General features: G+C 37.9%; 1 long non-coding RNA gene across 1 annotated transcript; it reads right to left on the bottom strand.

Annotated features, from left to right (window-relative positions):
- Positions 1-1,926: 1,926 nt before the first annotated feature.
- LOC133651490 (uncharacterized) lies at positions 1,927-5,316 on the bottom strand. The gene is made up of 4 exons (XR_009826421.1): positions 5,291-5,316; positions 5,165-5,193; positions 2,144-2,382; positions 1,927-2,066 (listed from the first exon to the last, which is right to left on the bottom strand). It is a non-coding gene; the product is annotated as an uncharacterized LOC133651490 (long non-coding RNA).
- Positions 5,317-17,436: the final 12,120 nt, after the last annotated feature.

Genomic DNA, 17,436 nt, shown 5'->3' on the forward strand with positions numbered 1-17,436 from the left:
AAATGAATGATAAATGAATGGTAGGTGGTGGTCGGAGGGGCCGTAGGCGCAAACTGGCAGCCTCGCTTCCGTCAGTCTACCCCAGGGCAGCTGTGGCTACAAATGTAGCTTACCACCACCAGGTGTGAATGAATGATGGGTTCCCACTTCTCTGTGAGCGCTTTGAGTATCTAACAATAGAAAAGTGCGATATAAATCTAATCCATTATTATTATTTATTATTATTTCAGCTCAAGTTATTTGTGGAATTTTCTTTGCATCTCCAACAATTTTCCTGGCAGTTGTGGCTGAAATCTTTGCTGGTCTACCTGAATCCCTCATTTTCCACTTCTTAATCAGCGTTTGAACACTGCTGATTGGCATTCTCAATTCCTTGGATATCTTTTTATACCCCTTTCCTGTTTTATGCAGTTCAATTACCTTTTCTCGCAGATCCTTTGACAATTATTTTGCCTTCCCCATGACTCAGAATCCAGAAACATCTGTGCAGCACTGGATGAAAGATGCAATGGTCTGTCAGAAGCCCAGAAACTCACTGACCTTTTATACACACACATTAATTACAAACAAACAGGTCACATGTGAGGATTGGAACCTTGATTAGCCATTCAAACCTGTTTGTGTCAACTTTTGTGCATGTTATCAGATCAAAGTCACTGTGGTATGTAAACCTTTGATCAGGGTCATTTGGGTACTTTCTTTTGTCATTTTGATTTAAAAAGAGTAAACAAAGTTGTTTGCCAATAAATACCTTCACACAACCATTAAGCATGAGTGGAAAAAAGGTTTTTGTGTTATTATTCATATTCTCTGAAGAATGGCCAATAAATCATAAATTCTCCCAGGGTATGTAAACTTATGAGCACGACTATATATATATATATGTGTATATATATATGTATGTATATATATATATACATACACATATATATATATATATACATACACATATATATATATATATGCATGTATATATATATGTGTATGTATATATGTGTGTATGTATATATATATATACATACATATATATACACATATATATATATACATACATATATATACACATATATATATATGTGTATATATATATATACACACACACATATATATATGTGTATATATATACACACATATATATATATGTGTATATATATATGTATGTATATATATATACATACACACATATATACATACACATATATATATATATATATATACATACACACATATATACATACACATATATATATACATACACATAAATATATATATGCATGTATATATATATATATGTGTATACACATATATATATGTGTATACACATATATATATATGTGTATATATATATACACATATATATATATATGCATGTATATATATATATGTGTATATATATATATATACATACATATATATATACACATATATATATGTGTATGTATATATATACACATATATATATATATATGCATGTATATATATATGTGTATATATATACATACATATATATACACATATATATATGTGTATGTATATATATATGTGTATATATATATACATACATATATATATATATACACATATATATATGTGTATGTATATATATATGTGTGTGTATATATGTGTGTATGTATATATATATATACACACACACACACACACACACGCACACACGCACACACACACACACACACACACACACACACACACACACACACACACACACACACACACACACACACACACACACACACACACACACACACACACACACACACACACACACACACACACACACACACACACACACACACACACTCTCTAAATGGATTCGTAATTTTCAAAAATCAATAAAAAATATATAAATTACAAAGGCATGGAAGATGGTTGTTGTAATACATATTTTTTATTAGATTTTTGAAAATTGTCAATGTATTTAGAACATGGATGAATAAGAATTGCCATTCGGATGTGAATTTATTTTTTGTGCTCCTTCACTGGTTGCTAACACGGCTGCGGCCATTGTTGTCGTTCTGCGTGGCTAGCTTCTACGAGCTCGGGCTTCACTGTAAAATAAACGTCTAAAATGAAACAAAGTGTTATCAGGTGACACTTTTCATAACGTTTGTCACCTTTAGCTGACCTTCTAGCTCAGTAGCATTTGGATCCTCATCGCCGCTATTTGCATGCTAATGTTTTGTTTTTGTTTTTTGGAGAACACAGACACTTGTTTTCTCCCCAATTTGCACTTTAAAGACAGAGGAAAGGTTATCGCCCGCTTGTCACTTTTATCGGAACGACCGACAGAGAGGACGTCGTCTTCCTCGGATGATGGCGATGAAGAAGAAGGTCACCGAGCTCTAGTCAGCTCAGTCTGGTTTTCTGGGAGTACATTTCACTTCATGTCACTCATGTGTCACCTGTGTGTGTGTGTGTGTGTTCTTGTATGTCTACCCTTCTTGAGACATAACAAGGAAAAGTAGCTTCCATATGAGGAGGTGTGAACAAGTTAGCACATAAATCATGGTCCCAATAAGAAAAAACATTGTATCTAATAGAGAGTGTCTCATTTGCACCCCTGGTGGTGAAATCTATCAAAATGAGGGTGGTCCAAAAAAGGAGGGATTTTTCAAATTGACTGTCGGTTTTAAAAGTGCTCCCCCTCTGGTCAACATGAAATAACAAGTGTGTGTAAGAAATTTGAAGTGCTACCCGTCTGGTCAAATTTCCAACATTTTAAGCTTTTCTTGTAAAACTGCAACTGTTATTGAGTAAAATTCCAACTTGTATCATAATATTGCACAAATGTTCAGTTTTTCTTGTAAAATTTTGACTTGCGTTGAGTAAAATTACGACTTTTATTATAATACTGCCAAAATGTTAAGTTTTTCTTGTGAAATTGTGACCTTTTCCCTGTGAAATTCCAACTCATTTTTCACAACAAGCTTTTTTTTTTATATTTGCATAGTATGTATATATTATTAATGTTGTAAGTACACATCTTTATATATCTAGAAAGGGTGGTCCTGAAGAGGCAGGCATTTTTCTCAGGTCTCAAGAAGGTAACAAATACAAGAATGTATGTGTGTGTGTGTTCTTGTATTTCTACCCTTCTTGAGACATCAAAGAGGTGTGAACAAGAACAAGTTAGGACATAAATCATGGTCCCAATATGGAAAACCATTGCATCTAATAGAGAATGTCTCATTTGCACCCCTGGTGGTGAAATCTATCAAAATGAGGGTGGTCCCAAAAAGGAGGGATTTTTCAAATTGACTGTCGGTTTTAAAAGTGCTCCCCCTCTGGTCAACAAATGAAATAACAAGTGTGTGTAAGAAATTTGAAGTGCTACCCGTCTGGTGAACATATGTAATAACAAGTGTGTGTAAGAAATTTGAAGTGCTACCCGTCTGGTCAACAAGTGTGTGTAAGAAATTGAAATGTGCCCCCTTTGGCCAAAATCAATAAAAAAATAAAATAAATATGTATATAGAGACATATTGTAATAACTTGAAGTAATCAATGAAGATTAAAAACCAATTACAAACAAAACATTTGAAAAAGAAAATGACTAAAAGCAGTCTTTTTCTCACAATGTGTCAACTTTTTTCTTACAAAATTGGGAACAATTTATCATATTCTTTCTGTTTCTGTAATATTGCAATATTTTCTCATGAAATTATTACTTCTTTATGGAAAATTATTACTTTTTACTGCAAAATGGTGACATTTGTCATGTAAAATTCCTAGTTTTATCAGAATATTGCCAATTTGTTTGTTGTCCTTGTAAAATCGTGACATTTTTTGAGTAAAATTCCGATTATTATTATAACATTGCCAACATTTTAAAGTTTTCCTATGAAATTGTGACTTGTCGAATTTAAAACTTTTCATAAAATTGCCAAAATTTTAAGCTTTTCTTGTAAAACTGCAACTGTTATTGAGTAAAATTCCAACTTTTATCATAATATTGCACAAATGTTCAGTTCTTCTTGTAAAATTTTGACTTGCGTTGAGTAAAATTACGACTTTTATTATAATAGTGCCAAAATGTTACGTTTTTCCTGTGAAATTGTGACCTTTTTCCTGTGAAATTCCAACTCATTTTTCATAACAAGCTTTTTTTATATTTGCATAGTATGTATATATTATTAATATTGTAAGTACACATCTTTATATATCTAGAAAGGCTGGTCCTACAGAGGTAGGCATTTTTCTCAGGTCTCAAGAAGGCAACAAATACAAGACTGTATGTGTGCGTGTGTTCTTGTATTTCTACCCTTCTTGAGACATCAACAAGGAAAAGTACCTTCCATATGAGGAGGTGTGAACAAGTTAGGACATAAATCATGGTCCCAATACGGAAAACCATTGCATCTAATAGAGAGTGTCTCATTTGCACACCTGGTGGTGAAATCTATCAAAATGAGGGTAGTCCCAAAAAGGAGGGATTTTTCAAATTGACTGTGTCGCTTTTAAAAGTGCTCCCCCTCTGGTCAACATATGAAATAACAAGTGTGTAAGAAATTGAAATGTACCCCCTTTGGCCAAAATCAATAAAAAAAAAAAAAATGTATATAGCGACATATTGTAATAACTTGAAGTAATTAATGAAGATTAAAAAACAATTACAAACAAAAAATAAAATAAAAAAATACTAAAAGCAGTCTCTCACAATGTGTCGACTTTTTTCTTACAAAATTGGTAACAATTTCTCATATTCTTTCTGTTTCTGTAATATTGCAATATTTCCTCATAAAATTATTACTTCTTTATGTAAAATTATTATTTTTTAATGCAAAATGGTGACATTTGTCATATAAAATTCTGACTTTTATCACAATATTGCCCAATGTTTTTGTTGTCCTTGTAAAATCCCGATTATTATTATAACATTGCCAAAAGGTTAGTTTTTTTTTTCACAACAAGCTTTTTTTATATTTGCATAGTATGTATATATTATTAATGTTGTAAATACACATCTTTATATATCTAGAAAGGGTGGTCCTAAAGAGGTAGGCTTTTTTCAGAGGTCTCAAGAAGGCAACAAATACGAGAATGTACGTGTGTGTGTGTGTGTGTGTGTGTGTGTGTGTGTGTGTGTGTGTGTGTGTGTGTGCTCAGACGGAGGCCCAAAAAAGTGTGTGTTACGTAAGAGGCTGACATTCCAGGTAGGATCCAGGCTGTGCTGATCTGTTGACAGAAAAAAGCGGGGTGGTAAAAATAGTGTCAGCATTTGATGGTTGTGAGGACTTCTGGTCTAAGTGGGTCGTTGTGACCCGGACCTTACGTGTTGTGCTGCCGGTGGACTGTAGGGGTCTTTGAAGGGTGTGTGTGTGTGTGTGTGTGTGTGTGTGTGTGTGTGTGTGTGTGTGTGTGTGTGTGTGTGTGTGTGTGTGTGTGTGTGTGTGTCACTTGCTGAATAATACAAAGCAAACACTGACCTACTTTCCAGCAAGGGAACAAACCTCACACAAAACCTGGAGCCGGCTCCGCTCCGGAGGCGGAGCGAGGGCGGAGCTGAGCGGTGACGGACGGCCAGGAGCGGCACAGTCCTGAGGGGGCGTGGCCACGTGGGAAGAGATGTGACCAGTGAGCGTGTGAGCGCCCGACTCCAGGTCCTCTTCCTCCTCCGTGTTTTGGTAAGCTCCGCAAATGTGATTAAACAGGAAGGCACAAGAATACTGCAGAGGCCTCCTGCACCCGGAATGTTCTTCTCACGGACACACACACACACACACACACACACACACACACACACACACACACACACACACACACACACACACACACACACACACACACACACACACACACACACACACACACACACACACACACACACACACACACACACACACAACCAACATACAACACAACACTTGCTGACACTGGACGATACACACACAGCAAGATGCACTGACACACTAACACACTAAACACACATTAACACATCCTAACAGTCACAACACAATCAAAACACACCTAACACAAAAACACACTAACACACAGTAAACACACACTTAACACACAAACACTCAAGCACACACGACGAACATGCAACACAACACTCGCCGACACACTGGATGATGCACATGCTGCAAGATGCACTGACACATATTAACACACATTAAACACAAAACAACACACACAAGAACATACACAAAACATAGAAAACACACTTGAACACATTTCAACACACAATAACGTACACAAAACAGAGATAAAACACAATTAGTCACACACTAAACACACTTAAACACACACTAAACACACTTAAACACACACAGGAACATACACAAAATAAAATAAATAAAACACACTTAGACACAAAAATACACACCTAACACAAAAGCACACACACACTAACACACAGATAACACACTCTTAACACAAACACAGACACTCACCACACATGCTGCAAGATGCACTGACACACACTGACACACAAAAACACAGACAAAACAACACACAAGAACATACACAAAACACATGTTAACACATACAAAAACACACAAACACAAAACGACACCCACAAGAACATACACAAAACATGTCAAAACACACAAAAACACACTTAAACACACAACCACACGCACACGACCAACATGCAACACAACACTCGCCGACACACTGGATGATGCACATGCTGCAAGATGCACTGACACATATTAACACACACATAAACAAACACACACTAAACACACAGACACAAAACAACACACAAAAATGTACACAAAACACAGAAAACACACTTAAACACATATCAACACACAAAAACACTTAAACACACAACACACATACAAAACACACAATAACACAAAAAAACATTCACAAAACGGAAATAAAACACACTTAGACACACAAATACACTCAACACACCTAACACAAAAACACACACACTAACACACAGTTAACACACTCTTAACACAAGCACACACACTCACCACACATGCTGCAAGATGCACTGACACACGCTGACACACAAAAACACAGACACAAAACAACACACAAGAACATACACAAAACACATGTTAACACATACAAAAACACACAAACACAAAACAACACCCACAAGAACGTACACAAAACATGTCAAAACACACTAAACACACAATAAACAAAACATAGATAAAACACTTAGACATACACTAAACACACGAACACATAATGAACATACACTAAACATAGATAAAACACACTTAAACAATCATAAACACACACAAAAACATACACAAAACAGAGATAAAACACACAAAAACCCATATACACACAATAATATACACAAAACACGCTTAGACACACACTAAACACACTTAAACATGCACAGGAACATACACAAAACGCAGATAAAAGCACACTTAAACACACATCAACACACGCATAAACATATTCGAAACACACTTAAACACAAACGCACACGACCAACATGCAACACGACACTCGCCGACACACTGGATGATGCACATGCTGCACTGACACATATTAACACACATAAAACACACACTAAACACACAGACACAAAACAACACACACGAGAACGTACACAAAACACAGAAAACACACTTAAAGGCCTACTGAAATGAATTTTTTTTATTTAAACGGGGATAGCAGATCTATTCTATGTGTCATACTTGATCATTTCGCGATATTGCCATATTTTTGCTGAAAGGATTTAGTATAGAACAACGACGATAAAGATTGCAACTTTTGGTATCTGATAAAAAAAAGGCTTGCCCCTACCGGAAGTAGCGTGACGTAGTCAGTTGAACATATACGCAAAGTTCCCTATTGTTTACAATGATGGCCGCATGAAGTGAGAGAGATTCGGACCTAGAAAGCGACAATTTCCCCATTAATTTGAGCGAGGATGAAAGATTTGTGGATGAGTAAAGTGCAAGTGAAGGACTAGTGGGGAGTTGAAGCTATTCAGATAGGGAAGATGCTGTGAGAGCCGGGGGTGACCTGATATTCAGCTGGGAATGACTACAACAGTAAATAAACACAAGATATATATATACTCTATTAGCCACAACACAACCAGGCTTATATTTAATATGCCACAAATTAATCCTGCATAAAAACACCTACGTGTTTGTTATGCTAGCTCCTAGCTCCTCTGCTAGCTCCTAGCTTCATAGAACACGCCAATACAATTCAAACACCTGATCAACACACACAATCACTCAGCCCAAAAGACCGTTCACCTAACCCAAGGTTCATAAAGCTTATATATTTTTAAAAAGTTACGTACGTGACGCGCACGTACGGTACGTGTTATGCTAGCTCCTAGCTCCTATGCTAGCTCCTAGCTCCATAGAACACGCCAATACAATTCAAACACCCGATCAACACACACAATCACTCAGCCCAAAAGACCGTTCACCTAACCCAAGGTTCATAAAGCTTATATATTTTAAAAAAGTTACGTACATACGCAAAAAAAAGTTGCGCACATACGGTCAAGCGATCAAATGTTTAGAAGCCAAAGCTGCATACTCACAGTAGCACGTCTGCGTCTTTGTCATCCAAATCAAAGTAATCCTGGTAAGAGTCTGTGTTGTCCCAGTTCTCTACAGGCGTCTGTGTATCGATGTCAAAAGTCCTCCTGGTTAGAGTCTCTGTTATCCGAGTTCTTCCATCTTGACTGCATCTTTCGGGAATGTAAACAAAGAAGCGCCGGCTGTGTACTGTTGTTGCTGACTACGTTCGAAAAATACGTCCATTTCGCACCGACAACTTTCTTCTTTGCTTGCTCAGCTTCCTTCTCCATAATGCAATGAACATGATTGAAACAGATTCACGAACACAGATGTCCAGAATACTGTGGAATTATGAAATGAAAACAGAGCTTTTTCGTATTGGCTTCAATGTGGAAGGCATACCTGTGTTCGCCGGTCTACGTCACGCTCATACGTCATCCTCAGAGGCGTTTCGAACCGGAAGTTTAGCTGCAAATTTAAAATGTCACTTTATAAGTTAACCCGGCCGTATTGGCATGTGTTATAATGTTAAGATTTCATCATTGATATATAAACTATCAGACTGCGTGGTCGGTAGTAGTGGGTTTCAGTAGGCCTTTAAACACATATCAACACACAAAAAAACACTTAAACACACAATAACATACACAAAACACAGATAAAGCACACTTAAACACAAATCAACACACATACGAAACACACTTAAACACACAAACACGCTGAACACACACACACACACACACACACACACACACACACACACACACACACACACACACACACACACACACACACACACACACACACACACACACACGACCAACATGCAACACAACACTCACTGACACACTGGACGATGTACACGCAGCAAGATGCACTGGCACACACACTAAAACACTAAACACACACTAACACGCACAACCACACAATTAACACACACTAACAGTCTCGACACATAAACACACAAACCACACTTAACACAAAAACACACACATACACACAAACACACACTTACACACATGACCAAAATGCAACACAACACTCGGCGACAAACTGGATGGTGCACATGCTGCAAAATGCACTGACACATAACACACAAGAATGTACACAAAAAATACAGATAAAACACACTTAAACACATTAAAACACACAAAAACACTTAAACACACACATAAACACACTAAAACACAAACACACTTAAACACACAGGAACATACACAAAACACAGATAAAACACACCTAAACACACAACACACAAACACACACATGAACAAACACAAAACAGGTAAAACACACATGAACATACACAAAAAATAGGAGAAACACACATTAACACACACTACATACACTGAAACACACAAACACTTAAACACACAATAACACACACATGAACAAGGGAGAAGCGGTAGAAAATGGATGGATAAACAAACACAAAACACAGATAAAACACTTAAACACACACAAACAAACACGGAAGACACTTACACATTAACACAACAAACCCACTTAACACACATGAGCACACACTTAACACAGATGAAACACACATCAACACACTTAAACACACAAAAACTCTAAAACACACACTTAAATGATAAATAATGATACATGGGTTATACTTGTATAGCGCTTTTCTACCTTCAAGGTACTCAAAGCGCTTTGACAGTATTTCCACATTTACCCATTCACACACACATTCACACACTGATGGCGGGAGCTGCCATGCAAGGCGCTAACCAGCAGCCATCAGAGGCAAAGGGTGAAGTGTCTTGCCCAAGGACACAACGGACGTGACTAGGAAGGTAGAAGGTGGGAATTGAACCCCAGTAACCAGCAACACTCCGATTGCTGGCACAGACACTCTACCAACTTCGCCACGTCGTCCCTTAACTTAACTTAACACATTGAAACAGAAAAACACTTAACACACATGCACAAAACACACATAAAACATACTAAACACACATAAGAACATACACAAAACACAGATAAAACACACTTAGACACATCAACACACACAAACACACTAACACTCAAACACAGTTAGACACATGAACGTACACGAAACACAGATAAAACCCACACAGACAACACACACATAGACACACTAGACACATTAAAAAAACACTTCAACATACACAAAACACAGATGAAACACACTTAAACACACACATCAACACACTAAATACACTTAGACACACATGAACATACACAAAACAGATTAAACACACACTAAAGACACAACACACACAAACACAAAACACACTTAACACACAGTAAAAACAGATAAAACACACACTAATACACACATGAACAAACACAAAACACACTTAAACACACATCAACACATTTAAACACACACATGAACAAACACAAAAACGCATTTAAACACACAAGTACAAACAAAGAAACACACTTAAAAACACATCAACATACACAAAACACACACCAACACATCAAACACACAATAAGACACATGAACAAACACACAAAACATATAAAACACACTCAAACAATAACACACACTAAACACAAAAACACACATTAACACACGTGGACATACACAGAACACAGATAAAACACACACAAACACAAAATAAACACACAAACAAACAATAACACACACTAAACACAAAAACACACATTAACATACGTGGGCATACACAAAACACAGATAAAACACACACAAACACAAAATAAACACACAAACAAACAATAACACACACTAAACACAAAAACACACAAGGACATACACAGAACACAGATAAAACACACTTAAACACACACAAACACAAAATAAACACACAAACAAACAATAACACACAACACACACAAAAACACAAGGACATACACAAAACACACTTAAATACAAAGTAACACACCACTAAACACATACTAAAACACAAACACACTTAAACAGGCAATAACAAACACATGAACATACACAAAACACAGATAAAACACACACAAACACAACATTTCAGTTAAACACACAATCAAACTTAAACACACAAAAACCGACACAAAACAAAGATAACACTGAAACACACTTAAAAACACAAACACATTTAAACAACCTTAAACAACAAGAACATACACAAAACACAGAATAAACACACTTAAACACACAAAACACACGAACATACACAAAACACAGATAAAACACATAACAGCACACAGATCAACATACACTAAACACTTAAACACAAACATCAACATACACAAAACACAGAATAACCACACTTAAACACACAATAACACACATTAACAAACACAAAACAGTTCAAATAAACTTAAACACACGCTTAACACATTTAAACACACAGAAACACTTAACACACACACATGAACATACACACAACACAGATAAAACACACATAAAATACACTTCAACACACACACTAAATACACGCTAACACTTAAAACACAAAGGCTCAAAAAGTGACTTGAACTTCATTACTACTGGACTATGATTGACTCCTCCTCTTTATGACATCACACATAAAAACCCACCAACACACACACAGACTCCGCCCACATTGTATCCTGCCATGTTGTAAATGTTGGCTGGCACAACGCTAAGTACTGTACTGGATGTACTGCATGAATGAATGAATGAATGGATGGATGTATGCGTTCCTGGATAAATGAATGAATGCATGAATAGATGAAGTCTTGGATGGATGAATTAATGAATCAATGCACAAATGGATGGATGAATGCATGCATAAATGGATGAATGCACGAATGAATGGATGGATGAAAGGATGATGAATGCATGGATGGATACACGTATGAATGGATGAAGGAATGGACTAATTATTTGATGGATTCTTGGATGAATGGATGCAAGAATGGATAGATGAATGCATGAATGGATTAATGCACACAATAAGGAATTAATAAACAAATACATGGATGAATGCATGCATGAATGGATGAATGCACGCATGAATGGATGGATGCAATAATGGATGGACGAATGGCTAAATGCATGCATAAATGAATAAATGACTGCATGCATGCATGAATATATTAATGAACAAATTAATGCATGGTTTAATAAATTAATGCACACAATGGATGAATGCAAAGATGGATGAGTGCATGCATGAATGGATGCATTCTTGGATGAATTATTGAATGTAAGCACGAATTGATGAATGCACAAATGAATGCCCATCCATCCATTTTCTACCGCTTGTCCCTTTTGGGGTCACTGGAGCCTATCTCAGCTACAATCAGGCGGAAGGCGGGGTACACCCTGGACAAGTCGCCACCTCATCACAGGGCCAACACAGACAGACAGACAACATTCACACTCACATTCACACACTAGGGCCAATTTAGTGTTGAATACAAAAATGAATGGATGACTGCATGCATGAATGCACATATTAATGCATGAATGCACGTATTAATGAATGAATGCATGAATGGATGGATACACAAATGAATGGATTGATGGATGAATGCATGAATGAATGGATGAAGGCATGAATGAATAAAAGTGAAGTTTGTCTGAAGTTGGAGTGGTCAGTAGGTGGTAGAAGACATTTAGTAGAAGTGTGTGCCTCCAACAAAGGAGTTGAATAAAAGAAGTGCTTGGAGGAGTTTGGTGTGGAAGAGTTTCCACAAGGACGCGTTCAGAAATGGTTTTTACAAGAGTGGAATCTGCAAGGTCGTCACTTTGTCCTCCACACTTAACTTGCTCACAATACGTTTGCTGACTAGGCGTTAGCATTAGCATGTCGTTTCTGAGAGGCTGGCGTTCGGCACGTGGATGTGTACATGACACGTGGCGTGTGATCTGAGCTCTGAGGGTCACCAGACGCTGGGAGAGCGCCAGACGTTGCCATGGAGAGCGTCTCCAGGAGAGCCACCTGGAGCGACTAAAGCGGCGGCCTTGCATCACTGAAGCACTTTTAACCTTCACCTAACCCGAGTCATGTGACTTCTTCTGCTGGCATCTTTCTTTGCCGTCAACATCTTGGAAGAAAGGTGAAAAAGCAAGAAGACAGCAGACAGTCTTTAAAAGGAACTTTAATGACCAATGAAAATATTAATATTGTATTGTATTTTTGTACTGGTTTATTGTGTTGGATCCACTGTGGACTGGACTTTCACAAAATTATGTCAGACCCACTCGACATCCATTGATTTCGGTCTCCCCTACAGGGGGGGGTTACCCACATATGCGGTCCTCTCCAAGGTTTCTCATAGTCATTCACATCGACGTCCCACTGGGGTGAGTTTTTCCTTGCCCGTATGTGGGCTCTGTACCGAGGATGTCGTTGTAGCTTGTGCAGCCCTTTGAGACACTTGTGATTTAGGGCTATATAAATAAACATTGATTGATTGATTGTATTATTGATTTTTTTTATTGTATTGTATTATTGAATTGTATTACTGTACTGTTGTATTGTTTTATTGTCCTGTATTGCATTATTGTATTGTATTATATTGTTGTATTGTACTGTTTTATTGTGCTGTATTGTATTATATTGTTGTATTGTATAGTATTGTATTAGTGTACTGTATTATTGTATTGTGTTATTGTACTCTATTGTATTCTTGTACTGTATTGTTGTATTGTAATGTACTGTATTATTGTATTGTAATGTACTGTATTTTTGTACTGCATTGGTGTACATTATTGTATTATTGCACTGTATTGTATTGCCTTACTGTACTGTACTATTGTGTTATTGTACTCTATTGTATTGTATTCTATTGTATTATATTGTACTGTATGATTGTATTGTATTATTGTACTGTATTGTATTATTGTACTGTATTATTGTATTGCGTTATTGTACTCTATTGTATTGTTGTATTGCACTGTATTATTGTATTGTGTTATTGTACTCGTATTGTATTATATTATTGTACTGTATTGTATTATTGTACTGTATTATTGTATAGTATTGTATTATTGTACTTTATTATTGTATTGTATTGCATTATTGTAGCAAAACTACTTGTGTGTCCGTAGTTGTACTTGTGTACACTCAGTCAATAAGTACATACCAAGTGTACTCACACTGACAAGCAGGTGAAAATGCCGTAAAGTGTAAGTACTTGGATGTCGTACTCAAAAGACTGAGTGTGCAGTGAAGGACACTTACCACCTTCAATAGCCGCCATCTTGGCTACGTGAACAGCGAACATGAAAAATGATGATGTAATCTTAGTATAATAGTAGTAGAGGTACAGTCAAGTATTTAGTACAGTACTACACTGTCAACACACTCAGGAAACACCTATAGGGGTGTTCCCATCCAATACTTATATCGGATATTGGTCTGATATTATGAAAATGTATGTGATGATTATCTTGCATGAAATGTGTGATCCGAGGTCGGGTCGCGGGGGCAGCAGCCTAAGCAGGGAAGCCCAGACTTCCCTCTCCCCAGCCACTTCGAAGATGGATGGATGGAAATGTGTGATATCATGTGCGATACAAGCAGTCCCACAGCGTGTTTACTTGTGTGCGATATTATGTGCGATACAAGCAGTCCTGCAGCATGTTTATGTCTGTACAATATCGTAAGGGATACAAGCAGTCCTGCAGCGTGTTTAGTTGTGTGCTATATCATGTGCGATACAAGCAGTCCTGCAGCGTGTTTACTTGTGTGTGATATTATGTGCGATACAGTCCTGCAGCGTGTTTAGTTGTGTGCGACATCGTGTGCGATACAAGCAGTCTTGGGCGTGTTTACTTGTGTGTGATATCATGTGCAATACAAGCAGTCCTGCAGCACGCTTACTTGTGTGTGATATCATGTGCGATACAATCAGGACCCCAGCGTGTTTACTTGTGTGCGATATCGTGTGCGATACAAGCAGTCCTGCAGCATGTTCATGTCTGTACAATATCGTAAGCAATACACGCGGTTCTGCAGTGTGTTTAGTTGTGTGTGATATCGTGTCCGATACAAGCAGTCCGGCAGCATCTTGAGTTGTGTGCGATATCATGTGCGATACAAGCAGTCCCGCAGCGCGTTTACTTGTGTGAGATATCATGTGTGATACAAGCAGTCCCGCAGCGTGTTTACTTGTGTGGGATATCATGTGCGATACAAGCAGTCCTGCAGCGTGTTTACTTGTGTGGGATATCATGTGCGATACAAGCAGTCGCGCAGCGTGTTTACTTGTGTGTGATATCATGTGAGATACAAGCAGTCCTGCAGCGTGTTTACGTGTGTGATATCATGTGCGAAACAAGCAGTCCTGCAGCGTGTTTACTTGTGTGTTATATCATGTGCCATATAAGCAGTCCTGCAGCGTTTACTTGTGCAAAGCTGAACAGCCAGTTAACATCTAAATGTCCTCCAATAAGCACACAATTTATTTTATTTCAGTCAAGTCATTTACCAAAAGGTAAACATGCTAGGCTATAGGCCAATAGCAGCTACACAACAGCTAAGCACACAATAGCACACAAGCTAGACATAGGTAATAATCATTGAACAATAAAACATGTGTCAACACAAAAAAGTATCAAATAATTTGAGTTGCATATTACTTACACATACAAAGTCTACAAGGCAGAGGCGTAGTAGAAAGTATCCAGTAACAAACGTGTCCACACCATTCAACTTACTTCATCATGAGCTTGACTTAATGGACAATTGCCACTCCACTTCAACTTAAATACAGCACAAGTCCATTCCAGATGGTTAATAATAAATAGGTTAGTGTTCTGTTTGGCTCAATTCACTTGATAAAACCTTCCTTAACATTATGTATGATTCCTGATGACATCGTATCGCATCAGTTACGTACCGTAAGTGACAAAGTTGTATCAGAACACTAATAAATAAGTACACAGTGTACTTATTGAAGTAAACTGATGGGAGTATTTTGTTTACAGTAAAAGGGCGCCTGCTAGCGTTAGCATGTTTGGCTAACATTAGCTCCTTCATAAGTTTTGTGGACAAACTTAACATTTGTATCGTGAAGAGTCATATTTTACCCGGATACAAGTGTCAGAGAGTCAACTTATACTCGCGGCGCCCCAGGAAGTGCACTTAAGTTAAGTTTTAAAAAAAAAAAAGGAAATAAAATGACGGCGGAGGACGCCTTGAGGCAAAGCGGCCATCTTGGACTATTCTGAGAGGTCAGCTGACGGCGTGCCAGTCAACAGGAAGCTGGAAAAGGAGCCAAAGGCGTGTTTGTTTGCCTCACATGGGTGGTGCTGGGGGCGGGGTTGCCGTGGCAACTGGCGAGGGAGCACTCAGAGGGGCCCCTTGGGAGGAAAAAGTATCATGGCGGCGGCGGCGGCAGGAAGTCAGCTGGCTCCGCCCCTAAAGACAGACTGCGGGTGTCCATCCCTGACCCATGACCTCAGCGTGGTCCGAGTTGATGCCAAGGGGCTCTCAGCCGCCGTTAGCAGGAAGAGAGGTGCATTGTGGGAGTGTGCTATTTAACACGGCAGACTTCATACTTCATATCTCACACGGCCCACCGTCATCCCGCTGGCTAAACAACTTGTGACTAGAGATGTCCGATAGTATCGGCCTGCCGATAATATCGGCCGATAAATGCTTTAAAGGCCTACTGAAATGAATTTTTTAAATTTAAACGGGGATAGCAGATCTATTCTATGTGTCATACTTGATCATTTCGCGATATTGCCATATTTTTGCTGAAAGGATTTAGTATAGAACAACGACGATAAAGATTGCAACTTTTGGTATCTGATAAAAAAAAGGCTTGCACCTACCGGAAGTAGCGTGACGTAGTCAGTTGAACATATACGCAAAGTTCCCTATTGTTTACAATGATGGCCGCATGAAGTGAGAGAGATTCGGACCGAGAAAGCGACAATTTCCCCATTAATTTGAGCGAGGATGAAAGATTTGTGGATGAGTAAAGTGCAAGTGAAGGACTAGTGGGGAGTTGAAGCTATTCAGATAGGGAAGATGCTGTGAGAGCCGGGGGTGACCTG

The sequence above is a fragment of the Entelurus aequoreus genome, linkage group LG06 (genome assembly GCF_033978785.1).
Source record: "Entelurus aequoreus isolate RoL-2023_Sb linkage group LG06, RoL_Eaeq_v1.1, whole genome shotgun sequence".
NCBI lineage: Eukaryota > Metazoa > Chordata > Actinopteri > Syngnathiformes > Syngnathidae > Entelurus > Entelurus aequoreus.